The 11,868-nt window shown below is 44.3% G+C and overlaps 1 protein-coding gene across 1 annotated transcript in view; it reads right to left on the reverse strand.

The window, feature by feature from the left end:
* The window catches only part of MYO16 (myosin XVI), a 322,068-nt gene that overhangs the window by 257,874 nt on the left and 52,326 nt on the right, over positions 1–11,868 (reverse strand). The gene's annotated exons all lie outside the window — the stretch shown is intronic.

Consider the following 11,868-nt stretch of genomic DNA (forward strand, 5'->3'; position numbering starts at 1 on the left):
AAGACGCTCAGTCTTGTCTGACTCTTTGCGACCCCATGGGCTGTAGCCCACCAGGCTCCTCTGTCCATGGGATTCTTCCAGGCAAGAACACTGGAGCGGGTTGCCATTTCCTCCTCCAGGGGATTTTCCCAACCCGGGGATCGAACCCGCTTCTCTTATGTCTCCTGCATTGGCAGGTGGGTTCTTTACCACTAGCGCCACCTGGGAAGCCCCGCCTCCACAACCCCCCTGAAAAACCCCAAATAGCCAATCCCTGGCTGCTGAGCCAGGCACACCTCTGTGACCGCTGCACTAGAGCAGCCTGGCTCTCCTAGCACGACACAGTGGCCCTGCCTTCGGATTCTGACGTTCCGTGTGAACTCCAAGCTTCCCCAGACCATCCTGTTAAATCCTTATGCTCCTTGCTCTCCGCAGAAACTCACTGGAGAGCTGTCCTCATGTTACCATTGCTTTAATGAAGCCTGACCCCACAGACTGTAGCCCGCCGGGCTCCTCTGTCCATGGAATTCTTTCAGCCAAGAATACTGGCGTGTGTGGCCATTCCCTTCTCCAGGGGATCTTCCCCACCCAGCGTTTGAACCCGAGTCTCCTGCATTGCAGGCAGATTCCTTACCATCTAAGCCACAGGCAAGTCCAGCACAGTCACATTTCAGTCCCTTTAATAAAGACTGAGCTCATGGCTTCTGGCTGGTTTTTCTCTTTCCAGAAACTGCTGCTGCTGCTGCTGCTAAGTCGCTTCAGTCGTGTCCGACTCTGTGCAACCCCAGAGACAGCAGCCCACCAGGCGCCACCGTCCCTGGGATTCTCCAGGCAAGAACACTGGAGTGGGTTGCCATTTCCTTCTCCAATGCATGAAAGTGAGAAGTGAAAGTGAAGCCGCTCAGTCGTGTAGGACTCTTAGCGACCCCATGGACTGCAGCCTACCAGGCTCCTCCGTCCATGGGATTTTCCAGGCAAGAGTACTGGAGTGGGGTGCCATTGCCTTCTCCTCTTTCCAGAACTGCTTTCTGACAAAAAAGCATCATCCGGAGACGTTAATGGATGAAGTACATCGGATACGACTATCAGACATCTTTCAGCTTCACAGGCTCTCTCCCTCAGGCACCTCTGAGCCCACCTGCTCGACGCTCCCCCTCCCCCAGCACAAACACAATGATGGATGCGCTTTCATCCTTATTAATAAACAAGTAGTCACAGCAATTGTTACCCTGTCTCTACCTTCTTTAATAAGCTCCGTAAAATTTACCAGGCAAGACTTCCCATACGTTTCCTCCCAAAAACCTGTCACTAAACTCAGGCCAAGAAAGTGAAAGTTTCACCCTATTCTTCTTCCTGAGTACAAGTGTGTATGGCACTGTGAATATAGTTAATATGGTTCATATAATAACCAAACCCATGGCTTTACATAAAAAGGAATAGCCTTTTATATTAAATAGTTTGTATATTTATAATATTAGGGGCTTCCCAGGTAGCACAGTGGTAAAGAGTCAGCCTGCCAACGCAGGAGACCTAAGAGCTCTGGGTTCAGTCCCTGGGTTGGGAAGATGCCCTGGAGGAGGAAATGGCAACCCACTCCAGTATTCTTGCCTGGAGAAACCCATGGACATGGGAGCCTGGTGGGCTACAGTCCATGGGGTAGCAAAGAGTCAGACACGACTACGTGACTGAGCACACACACACATTTATATATTAAATAGCCATATAGCAGTGGTTTTCCCAGGTGGCGCTAGTGGTAAAGAACCTGCCTGCCAGTGCAGGAGGCCTAAGAGCTGCAGGTTCGATCCCTGGGTCGGGAAGATCCCCTGGAGGAAGGCATGGCGACTCACTCCAGTGTTCTGAGATCTCACCTTGTTTGAATGTGTGTGTAGCTATATAGTGCTTCCCTAAGCCTTAGCAAGTCTGCACAGGTTTTCAAAAAGACTGCTCTAATTATAGTAAAAAGTAGGTCAAAGTGGTAGAACATTCCAAATCTTCATGTTTTCCCTCCATGTAAGCTGTACTGTTCACCTGACCGTCCAGAGTGAACCACATTTCTATAGCCATAAAAAGAGACTCCCTTATTTGAATAGAACACATTAGATATTTCCGATTTTCCCTTACCTAAGGAAAACTTCATTTTAAGGGTCTAAAGACGTCAAATTATCTTCTCGGTGCCTTTCATTTTCTTTCATAGTCAGAGTTTGAAAGGAGGTTACTTGAGGCAGTAGTCTGAAGTAGATTTGCTAATGATTTTTTTTTCTCTTAGTCTCCAACCAGGCGAATAAGGTTTTGCATATTTATCCTGGCTTCACTGGTTAAAGAATCAATTAAGACACAGAACCACAGGGCGCCCTTACTTAATTCAGTTCTAACAGGTAGGAGGTAATCAAGTTATTTTTTCCCCAATGCATAAATGTTTCAGGTAGAATCTTATCCATGTCAGACATCTGGGTGGCAGATGACAGCGAATATAATTAAGGGTCACATATTATCAGTAACAGCAAAAATAAATAGTACAGCATCGAGGTAGCCCTGAAGGCAGGGCACTGGGGGAGAATGCTTTCTTAAGGACTAATGAGGCTTTTTCAGAGAAAGTCTGAAAACGAAAGGTGGTGCTGAATGTTTCATTTGGGTTCATTCACTGAAATTTCCACCCACTAATCACTGGTCTATGCTGCTGAAAAACCAGGTGTCGTCCCACGCACAGACCTTCCCAGGGGGGCGGGAACTTCCCTAATCACAGACCACAGCTAGGTCCTCTTTATGTTCCCAACAGTGCCTGGCGCATACGAGATCCTAAAAACTATTTACCGGAAAAAAAGGAAAATAAGCAACCAAACACTGAACTTAGTTACTACAAATTGAGGCAAAGGATTATGATTGCAGGGAAAGTTACTTTTAACTAAATTTTCTGACATGCGTTTTTAAGAGTCGATACATACAATTACAAAATCACTCTACGCATACTTAATTTTCCAGCCTTCACTGTTTCTAGATAGGTGACAATTGCAGGAGACTCTTTCATCCCTCCCTCTCCCCATCTCTCCTTCCTTTTTATTTCCCTCCTTCTCTCCCTCCCTCCCTTCCTTTGTCACTGGACACGGGTGAGACATCCCACCAGGGGTGGCTCTGTCCCCACCGTGCAACTGTCTGGTCTTAGCCAAGGTCCCCAGAAAGCCTGATCCTGTGTAGTAAAACATGCGGCCAAGGGACACCCCGAAAAGGCAGTATTTCTCGACTCAGAATTCTGAAATTGTGCACATGTATATAAAAACCCCACTGGCAAGATTCCTGGCTGATTGTCATTCTTTAGTCTGATGAACTCAGGGTTCATGTGCGCTGATGGCTCCTAATGGGTCCCCCTGGAACGGAGCTGCTGATGACTTGCAGAGCAGAACTCTGAGGCAAGTCCTTCCATTGGGCGTCAAGAAAATCAATCACACTGTGATTGGTTTCATCAGGGAAATGAATGTTGTATTATGCAAAGCAAAGTACTCAAATGCTTTTGTAGTTGAGGATTGGATAGTTCCTACTGGGAGTCCTGAATACATCTCCTCTCTCGTAATTCAAACTGGAAGCCCCACTTTGTCCTAAACTCTGCTCCGGGAGTATCGAAATAGAATCCAAATCTTCCATTCTCCTCAAATAGGAATCTTCTTTCCTGCATGTCAGATAACATACGAACGAATAAATGCACATTTCTGCAAGTAAATGTTTTATTAGTTTATGTAACAATTTACTGTCAGTGAATAGAAACTTGTCCATGTTTCATTTAATAATAATTCTCGAGCATATTAATATTGAAATTTGAAAGACGGGTACCTGATGGACTTTTAATCAACGAATACCACTTTTTATATGAAAATACTTTGGTAACTTTTGGTTTTGATATAACTACAAGTTAGCTCAAAGTTGCAAGCGCAGTGCCAGGAACCACGGTGTGTCTGTTATGGGTTGAATCGCATGGCCCCTAAGGAAATGCTGATGCCCGAACCTCTGGTACCAGTGAAGGTGACTGTTACGTGGAAACAGGACCGCTGCTGACGAGAATCGCTACGATGCCATAAGGATTCCGGGGTAAAGTAAATGACAGGCGTCCTAACAGGAAGAGTGGCACTGGGGACGAAGACAGAGGGGAGACGGCCACGTGAGGAGGAGGCAGAGACTGCAATGACGGCTGCCACAAGCCAGCAGGTAGCTGGGGCCACCAGGAGCGGAGAGAGACACAGAAGGACGCTCTTCAGAGGTGTCAGAAGGAGCACGGCCCCACCAACGCCTTGAGGCTGGACTTCTAGGCTCCAGAACTGTGAGAAGCTAGTTGCTTCAAGCTACCCTGCTTGTAGAACTTTATTATGGCAACCCCGGGAAAGGAATACTTTACCCTTTACTCAATTCACCAGTAAGTTTACTTTCCCTATTTTTGCTTTCTCTTTGTCTCTTTCATTTTTCCTGAATCTCTTCAAAGTGAGTATAGCATCATGTTGCTTTACTCCTAGATATTTATGTGGCTGTTGTTCAATTGTAAGTCACGTCCAACTCTTTACGACCCCAGGGACTGCAGCGTGTCAGGCTTCCGTGTCCTTCACCATCTCCCAGAGTTTGCTCAAACTCATGTCCATTGAATCGGCGATGCCATCCAACCATCTCACCCTCTGTTGCCCCCTTCTCCTCCTGCCTTGAATCTTTCCCAGCATCAAGATCTTTTCCAGTGAGTTGGCTCTTCGCATTAGGTGGCCAAAGTATTGGGAGTTTCAGCTTCAGCATCAGTCCTTCCAATGAGTATTCAGGGTTCATTTCCTTTAGGATGGACTGATTTGATCTCCTTGCTGTCCAAGGGACTCTCAAGAGTCTTCTCCAACACCACAGTTCGAAAACATTGGTTCTGTGACACTCAGTCCTTTTTTTTATAGTCCAACTCTCACATTGATACATGACTACTGGAAAAACCATAGCTTTGACTATTTGGACCTTTGTCAGCCAAGTGATGTCTCTGCTTTTTAATATGCTACATTTCAATAGCTTTCTGTTTTGGTATATACTTCAAAAAATAGGGACATTATTTCAAATGTGTTATCAAAATCGGAACATCTGACATCACAAAAACTCTATCCTATACAGCACCGACCATATCTGAGCTTCATTAATTTCACTGATGACATCCTTGATCGCCATCACCCTCTGACTCAGAATGGAATATGGAGTCTCCCAGTTTATTGTATTCCCCTTTCTCTTTAGCGTGCTTCCAGCTGAAACAGTTCATCTGTATTTTTCCTTAAGACCTTCTTGCATTAGGTTCTTCCAATGAAATTTTTGGCAGGCCAAGGACACAGGCAGTCACATTAGGTATGACATCTGGGTCCCGCTGGTGATGCAGGTAATTAGATCACCTGGTCAAGTGATGTTTTTATGCTGTGAAGTTGCAGCTAGGAACCCATGGCTTCATACTTATATCAGTAAACGAATGAATCCCTGATACATGGGAGAAGAAAGCTCTTCCATACAGTAGAACACCAACTCATACATGCAGCATGAATGGCAAGGTTAGAATCTAACATTCATTACAGGAATAATTCAGAGGTTTCCCTGTGGCTCAGCAATAAAGAATCCACCTGCAATGCAGGAGACTTGGGTTGGATCCCTGGGTTACAAATATACCCTGGAGAAGGGAACGGCAACCCAATCCAGTATTCATGCCTGGGAAATCCCATGGACAGAGGAGCCCAGCAGGCTACAGTCCATGGGGTCACAAAGAGTTGGATATGAATGACTGAGCGACTGAGCACACAGATAATTTTGATCAGATGCAGATGGAAATGATGATGCACATGCTTTTGTGCAGTCCCTGCCCTCTCCACTCTGCACCACTGTGTACTCTTATTGTTGAAACAGATGGATTGGCAAGGATTCTATTTTATTCTGTGTTATTCAAGCCACCAAAAGGAACTAGTGGAGAAACACCTTAATCTGGCTACCTCAAACAGTTGAATCGCAACCCCTTTCCCAAAACCTGAGCTGATACGTCAGAGTTGTTAGTCTCAAGGAAGTCAGAGAGAAGCTTCAGGCAGGTGTGCACCAGCAGACGGCCGTAACAGAGTGACTTAATGCTGATGACCACTTAACCTGATGAACACTTAACCCTGATGAACACTTAACCCTGATGAACACTTAACCCTGATGACCACTTAACCCTGATGAACACTTAACCCTGATGAACAGGGCTGAGAAGGAAGGACTCACCATCTTGCCATTCCGTCCCTCCTGTTACTTGAGTCAGACCACCCAGAGGACTTCAGAGCTGCCACCTGCCTGAGAGGGCGGGGAACACAGGGAACTGAACCCCAAAGTCCAGGCATCCCCCAAAGTCCCAAGCAGAGACTTTTCCACCGATCCCCATTGTCCAAGCAGAAAGAGAAAACTAGAAGCATATAATTTTCCTTTGGATCCTAGATTTTTGGGCAGATAACACAGGAGGCAATACAGCTGAGAAATCCATTTATTCATCAAGGAACTACATATTAAGCGCTTATTATGGTGAAAGTGTACTTTGAGATTTTAATGATGGTGAATTTCTATGGTAATAAAAAATTGAAAACCTGTATGACAAGCATTTAAAATTTTCTAACAGTTGAAATTACATTGAAACCCATTTTTACAGCTCCCTCTGTAAACATTCTGAGGTCAGTAATTATTACTTCGGGAGCATGTAAATATTTATATGTAGCATGGCTGCCGTGCTAAACAGTAAACCATGCCAAGAAAAGAAACCCTGCAACAAAGAAAAGGTAATTGTAGAATTCCAAGGGACTGGAGTGTGAATGGCATTTACAGTCCTAACTAAAGAAATCTCTAACAGTGATCTGATGGAAGTGTAAGGGGACCACGAGCAGAAGATGAGCACGTGGACAGAATGGGGTATCCAACCAGGGGTTAAAGGAGCTGAAGCCCTGTCTTCCACACTGAAGATGAAAAATCAAGGTGTACCAATCTAAATAGCTATTTACCTCGAAACACATATAAAAGTCAGAGGAACCATCTAAAAGGTTAGAAGTGGTTGTATCTGGGAGGAAAAATTTGAAGGGTGGAGCTAAAGAGAAGAGAGAAGGGCTGACCTTTGCAGAGCCTCCAATAAGCCTTGGAAAACTCTCTGGCTTTTGAAAATATGGGTATGCACGACAGTTAAAAATCCAAAATAAAAAAAAAATGCATGATAAGTCGCTTTGGTCATGTCCAACTCTTTGCGACCCCATGGACTATAGCCCACCAGGCTTCTCTGTCCGTGGGATTCTCTAGGCAAGAATACTGGAGTGGGTTGTCATGACCTGCAGGGGCCTTCCCAATCCAGGGAGCCCACCTGTGTCTTCTCTATCTGCTGCTCTGCAGGCGGATTCTTTACCGCTGAGCCTCAGGGGAAGCACACACACGGAAGACTGGCCTGGGTACAAATACGGCATGAGACGCGATTGCCCTAATCATAAGATGATGTGATAACAGTATTGTAAGAATAGAAAGTAGTGAAAACACGCCAAAAAGAGGGTAATACTTAGTTAAGGACATTTTATGATGCCACTGCATACCATTGAAAACCATGATGCAGAACAAAATTTTAAGGCCTGGAGAAATACAGAAAAAGTGAATATAAATAGGCTACCAAGATGTATATATTAATATCAGATAAATTCAGTGTGAATTTTACATGTGTGGGGAAGAGAGAAAGGAGAATGAGACTGATTTAAAAATACATCAAAATATATTCAGTGGGGACATCCCTGGTGGTCCAGTGGCTAAGATGCCCTGCTTCTGCTGCAGGGGACACAGGCTCAACTCCTGGTTGGGGAACTAAGATCCTGCATGAGGTGCAGTGCAGCCAAAAAATAGAAAAAGAAATTTAGATAAGTTAGTATTAAAGTAAAAGAACAACACAAAAGCAAGAAGTTATATATATATATATATATCTCCAATGACTATGTGAAGGAATTATGAATGATATTAATTTTCTATACATTTGTGGGTGTCTTTCCATTTTATACAATAAACACGTGTGATCTTTATATTGAGAAAACTATCTTTGAAGCTGGACTGGAAGAACACAAGCTGGAATCAAGATTGCCAGGAGAAATATCAATGATCTCAGATGTCATCTGCAGAAAACACCACCTTTGTGGCAGAAAGTGAAGAGGAACTAAAAAGCCTCTTGATGAAAGTGAAAATGGAGAGTGAAAAAGTTGGCTTAAAACTCAACATTCAGAAAACGAAGATCATGGCATCTAGTCCCATCACTTCATGGGAAATAAATGGGGAAAGAGTGGAAACAGTGTCAGACTTTATTTGTGGGGGCTCCAAAATCACTGCAGATGGTGACTGCAGCCATGAAATTAAAAGATGCTTACTCCTTGGAAGGAAAGTTATGACCAACCTAGATAGCATATTCAAAAGCAGAGACATTATTTTGCCAACAAAGGTCCGTCTAGTCAAGGCTATGGTTTTTCCTGTGGTCATGTATGGGTGTGAGAGTTGGACTGTGAAGAAGGCTGAGCACCAAAGAATTGATGCTTTTGAACTGTGGTGTTGGAGAAGACTCTTGAGAGTCCCTTGGACTGCAAGGAGATCCAACCAGTCCATTCTGAAGGACAGCAGCCCTGGGATATCTTTGGAAGGAATGATGCTGAAGCTGAAACTGCAGTACTTTGGCCACCTCATGTGAAGAGTTGACTCATTGGAAAAGACTCTGATGCTGGGAGGGATTGGGGGCAGGAGGAGAAGGGGATGACAGAGGATGAGATGGCTGGATGGCATCACTGACTAGATGGACGTGAGTCTGAGTGAACTCCAGGAGTTGGTGATGGACAGGGAGGCCTGGCGTGCTGCGATTCATGGGGTCGCAAATTGTCAGACACGACTGAGTGACTGAACTGAACTGAACTGATCTTTGAAGCTGAACAATGAACAAAACTATGAGATGAAATGAGATGAAAACACATGACCATTCTCTTGGGTCCCTGGCAAGTTTTAAATCTACTAAATTCAAAGGTGAGGAGTAAAACTGGAGACAAGTCAACAATGATCTGATGAGCTGGCTTCAGTAACATTTGAATTAGTCAATGGCCAGAGTATAGTTAAAGGTCAACCATCCAATTAAAAGATACAGTTTCGTAAGCAAGCCTATTGAATATGAATTTCTGAGAAAAAAACAAAGTAAGAAGAGAGATCACGGGTTCAAGGGTTCATAAAGATCCCCCACATGGTTACAGTTAAGTTCAACATCATTTCAAGTACTGGGCACATGTTACATGTTCTATGAAGCCATTGATTTCTTCCCATAGACTGCTTTGCTGGAAGCACACAAATTTCAGTAAATACCTGTTGACTAAGACCTGAAAGAGCCAGGTAAGAGCCAGGACATTCCGATTTCATTCATCATCCATTCATACAGTTATTCTCCAATACCATTCTGATGTTTATTCTGCTTTAAAAAAAAAAAAAAGCCTGTTTGACTAATCGGAACATGTGTTATCTGTTATGAGAAAACACAGCCTTTTCTGGGTCTATTTAGCAATAAGCTGAGAATACAGGCTGTGAATATTCTCTGTCCCTTTAACATGTTGTGTTGTTGGTCTTCATGTGGGTTTATCTCCAGTGCCTTATGATGTCAGCGCCTTTATCTCCTTTTCCTTCTGTGGTGCAGAAAATTCTATGACAGTTTTCAGGTCCCATGTTGTAATATTTAGGTACGTACAGAAGGGAAACCACGTAAAGTTTAAGATGCTTTTACACTTGATGTAAGGATTCAGATCGCAGTTTTCTCAGAGGTTTGCTTTTTTCATGTTTCAATGACTAGCTTTTCCTATACAGTAAGTCCCCCAGATACGAACGAGTTTCATTCTGAGAGCGTGGCTCTAAGTCCAATTTGTTCCTAAGTCCAACGCAGTCAGCCAAGGCACTAACACAATTCAGATCAGATCAGATCAGTCACTCAGTCATGTCCGACTCTTTGCGACCCCATGAATCGCAGCACGCCAGGCCTCCCTGTCTATCACCAACTCCCGGAATTCACTCAGACTCACGTCCATCGAGTCAGTGATGCCATCCAGCCATTTCATCCTTTATCATCCCCTTCTCCTCCTGCCCCCAATCCCTCCCAGCATCAGGGTCTTTTCCAATGAGTCAACTCTTCACATGAGGTGGCCAAAGTACTGCAGTTTCAGCTTTAGCATCATTCCTTCCAAAGAAACCCCAGGGCTGATCTCCTTCAGAATGGACTGGTTGGATCTCCTTGCAGTCCAAGGGACTCTCAAGAGTCTTCTCCAACACCACAGTTCAAAAGCATCAGTTCTTCGGTGCTCAGCCTTCTTCACAGTCCAACTCTCACCATACATGACCACAGGAAAAACCATAGCCTTGATTAGACGGACCTTTGTTGGCAAAGTAATGTCTCTGCTTTTCAATATGCTATCTAGGTTGATCATAACTTTCCTTCCAAGGCGTAAGCATCTTTTAATTTCATGGCTGCAGTCACCATCTGCAGTGATTTTGGAGCCCAGAAAAATAAAGTCTGACACTGTTTTCACTGTTTCCCCATCTATTTCCCATGAAGTGATGGGACCGGATGCCATGATCTTCGTTTTCTGAATGTTGAGCTTCAAGCCAACTTTTTCACTCTCTAACACAATTAATTGGCTATAAATACTGTATGGTAATAGATTTATAATTCTTTTCACACAAATAATACAAAAATCTTCCAGTACAGTAGCGTAAGCCAGTACAGCAGCTGGCATCCAGGGGCTGGCATCCACTGAACAGGAAAGAAGAGTTACAGGCTGGAGGAGGGAGAGGAGGTGGGCGATGGTAGAGCTGATCCAGCAGCAGCGATAGGAGACGCAGGGCGAGCTGCAGCTCCACTCACGCCTTGATGGAATGCACATTCCCATCGTCGAAAGCTCGCAACTCGAAGGTTCTTACGCAGCAGATGTATTGCGATTAGTATAGTCCTCCCATCACCACAAGGAAACTCTCAAGGCATTTATCCCCTTGACTTTCATTGTCATGAAATACAAGCTTCTGATTCTCCTTCTAAATTTGGCTCGCCTTTCTCAGTCTTCTCTTTAGCATCCTGTTTCTCTCAGAATCTTTTGATTAGTTTACTTTGGCCCCATTTCCCATGTTTTTTCTCGGACTTCACATTTTCATGGGTTGATCTGATTTACTGGAGGGCTTCTGTTACCCTGTGTATACAAATAAGACTCCTCTCTCTCTCTGCTGAGTTCCAGAACTAACTGCATCCTAGACTTCCCCAGGTGGATGTCTTCCTGTCTCCTATTGATCCTGACCTTCAAATATTCAAAGAAGTTCACAGTCCTTCTCATGGAAAAAGATTTCTTGGCTCTGTTTGCTTTCTTTGTACATTGCAACCTCTCTCCCAATTTTCAGAATCAGAAAGCTTTAGTTCATTCTAAAATCCCCTCCTCTTCTTTAATGCCTACATTTCAAAGGTCAATATTACTATTGACTTAAATGCAAAATATATCATCAGTATTTCCTTCATTCCCATGGTTACCAGTCTCAACTCACAATCACTGGGTTTTAGGAAATGTTCTCCCAAAGGCAGGCTCTCCAGGGAGATGTCTGTAGGATTTTACTCCACTGCTTCCCAGGCCTCTCAGACCAGCTCAGACTCTATACTCTCGAGCTTGCAGAGCACCCTTTACTAGCTCCTCACAGGCCTCACAGAAAGCTAAGATTGGATGCATGATATGCATAAAAATATGCATGCTGCTGCTGCTAAGTCACTTCAGTTGTGTCCAACTCTGTGCAACCTCATAGACAGCAGCCCACCAGGCTCCCCCGTCCCTGGGATTCTCCAGGCAAGAGCACTGGAGTGGGTTGCCATTTCCT

Source organism: Bison bison, unplaced genomic scaffold (genome assembly GCF_000754665.1).
Source record: "Bison bison bison isolate TAMUID 2011002044 unplaced genomic scaffold, Bison_UMD1.0 scf7180017864527, whole genome shotgun sequence".
Classification (NCBI taxonomy): Eukaryota; Metazoa; Chordata; class Mammalia; order Artiodactyla; family Bovidae; genus Bison; species Bison bison.